Source organism: Juglans microcarpa x Juglans regia, chromosome 5S, assembly GCF_004785595.1.
Source record: "Juglans microcarpa x Juglans regia isolate MS1-56 chromosome 5S, Jm3101_v1.0, whole genome shotgun sequence".
Lineage (NCBI taxonomy): Eukaryota > Viridiplantae > Streptophyta > Magnoliopsida > Fagales > Juglandaceae > Juglans > Juglans microcarpa x Juglans regia.
This window is the reverse complement of record NC_054603.1, coordinates 31,001,322-31,004,097: the sequence shown is the minus strand read 5'-3', so window position 1 is coordinate 31,004,097 and position 2,776 is coordinate 31,001,322. Positions and strand designations below refer to the sequence as shown.

At 37.6% G+C, this 2,776-nt stretch overlaps 1 long non-coding RNA gene across 1 annotated transcript; it reads left to right on the top strand.

The window, feature by feature from the left end:
* Positions 1-2,328: 2,328 nt before the first annotated feature.
* Positions 2,329-2,776, top strand: LOC121268315. Its single transcript, XR_005941144.1, has 2 exons — positions 2,329-2,414; positions 2,506-2,776. It is a non-coding gene; the product is annotated as an uncharacterized LOC121268315 (long non-coding RNA).

The window sequence follows — 2,776 nt, the reverse complement described above, 5'->3', positions numbered from 1 at the left end:
TAATACCTGACTCAATATTAAATTTTGATATTTTATACTTGAAAAGAGTTGTAATTTAATTGGTTTATATAAAGAATTAATATACTCTCATATCTTATTTATGCTGCAAGGCATTATGGAAAAGATAATAAAATACATGGATATTATTAGAATTATACAACTAGTACGGCAAGAAGGCACTAGAAACTCCATTCAGCAAGACCTGGAGAGAAGCAACACGCGGGCAGGAGCTAGGATGCGAACTACAGGACCTAGAATGGGCAGACTCTCGCACGCGGTAATGCGTTGCACAGCAGGATCGTGGCACACTGCAAGGGCTGGAGACTCGAGAACAGAGAGGGATCATGGCCTCCATTCACAAGAGAGCAGTGCACTGCAGAGGCGAGACCCACTCACGCGAAACGCTGGGCTAGAAGTGAACTGGTGCGCTGGGCTTCAGCCACTGCAGGGATGCAAACTCACGTACGCGGAAACGCAAAGGGATAGAGATGAAACGCAGGGCAGGGCGACTCAAAACGCAGGGGAACGCACAGTATAAAAAGAAAATTTTTTTTTCTTGCGGAGGCCTCTTCTTCTTCTTCGGCTTCTTCGGTTTTATTTTTCGCTTTTACTTGGAGGAATTTTTGGGGCTGCAGCATTTTATTATTTCGGCAAATTTTCGTTTAGAGCAGTAGATAGAGATGTTAGAATTTAATCTTTTTGGATATTTTGCTAATTTAGAGATGATAGGCTAGATTTTTAGCTTGTGATTCAAGGAGTAACCTATGACTGTTTGGGGTTGGATTTTCTTTGATATTTTGTGATTTTGATAATTAACTTGTTGGATTACTTTTCAATTTGCATTTAGAAAGGATTGAAGTTCTTTGTTCTTGGTTTAGCTCAATTGTAGACTTAAAGGTACAATTGATACTTGACCAAGTAACAAGACTTTAATGGTTTTCTTTCACTGTTTTTCAGTTGTGAGATAATCTATCAAGTAGTTTTATTATACTAAAAAGGTTGTGGTTCATTGCTATATCATCCGACCATGATTTCTAAGAATGAGAGAATGGTTGAGAGAAGATAAAAAGAGAAGTAAATCCATCACCAAATCAGTGGGTGAAAATTGAATTCCAAGTGTTTGTTTTATTGCTTCTTACAAGTTTAAGTCAACTTCTATACATTTCATTTAAACCTCTTGATTCTTAGTAATTTTAAAAAAATAGATTTACATTTATTTTCAGCTTTACTCGTGCTCGAACTTCCAGAATAGCCAACAATTTCACTCTTGATTCAATCCACACTCCCTTAGTAAATAACTCTAATTTAGTGTCGATATAGTTAGTGATTACCCTTTGGAATTTATTTCTCATTTCTTTTTTTTTTTTTTTCATTGCTAGATCATTTAGTTTAATGTTTTCTTATCCTTTCAAAATTTATTGTCACCACAAATGGTAATATGTTGTCTTGCGAATATGAATTGTCTGCTTAATTCCTATTGTCCTTGGGAGGTGCAAGTCTGAAGAAAAATAACTTCAGTCTTCAATACGCATGAGTAGCGGTGCCTGCTAGATTTATAAAAATAAGTTTACAAGCTGATGTATCCTTTGATAAATTAGATATACTTTATATTAAAAAGAATTTTATAATCTAATGTATTATATCAAGCTATCTATATATATATATATACACACATCAGTTTGTAAATTTATTCTTGTAAAATGTTTTGTAGACCAATTAGCATTTCTCCATGACAGTACTATATATAGTCCATGATGATCTATCATGTACAATTCTGCCTAATTAACAGAGCTGGATATTAGAAACTGATTGTTTGATACTTTTGCATGCTTTGAATGATATGTCTGAGTTTCTAACAGATTTTGACTTTATTCTACAAGATATTCGTAGGCTCATGAGGGGTTTTCAAGAGGTAAAAGTTGTTCATATTAATCGGTTAGGCAATATGGCTACTCACCAATTGGCAAGACATGCTTGGGAAGTTGATGATATTGTGATGTGGTGGGACTATTGTCCTCCTTTTGTAAGTCAAGCTATTTGGCTTGATAAGGATTCTATTTGTAAGGATTCAATTTGATTTTAATGAATATTTTGAGTTTATAAAAAAAACAGAGCTGGAACCATTTTCGTCAAATTATCATTTCAAAGTGGTCAGTGTACGTTAATTTAGCTAGTGTTGTGTGGTTAATTAATCTCATGTTATTGTTTGAGCTAATTAATTTTGAAGAGTAAAATTTGCGAGTGCTAGCTATTATTTGGAGCCCGATCATAGCAAGCATGAAGCTGCCAAGTGCCATTGTAAGACCCGGCCCATGGTCAGGCTCAGGCCCGTGAAACACCTCCAGTTTTGACGTCGCGTAGATTCACGTCCACCTTCCATTTTCATGCATGTCGTTCAGCCCTCTTCTCTCTAGGTTTTTACCCTTTACTTCTTATAGCTTACTTATATATGTTATGCTTTCTTGACCTAGTTTCAGTGCCACTATTATATCTTTTTGCTCGCAGCCGCTCAACTATCTGTGTCTCCACCTCTCACTGTGAACCTCAGCCAGACCGCATCGCGCGCACCAGCCATCACTCCCCCGTAAACACCAAACCAGTGAACTGCCACCTCCTAGCCGAACCACGTTCTACAGCCACACCAAACGAAACCCACGCCGGTACCTAGGTCATTCGGAGTCCATCACCCCAACCACACGCCACCTCAGTCTCACAGTGCTGCCACCCAACGCACGTAGCCTCGGTTGCAAGCCCCGAAATACTCTGTTTTTGTTGT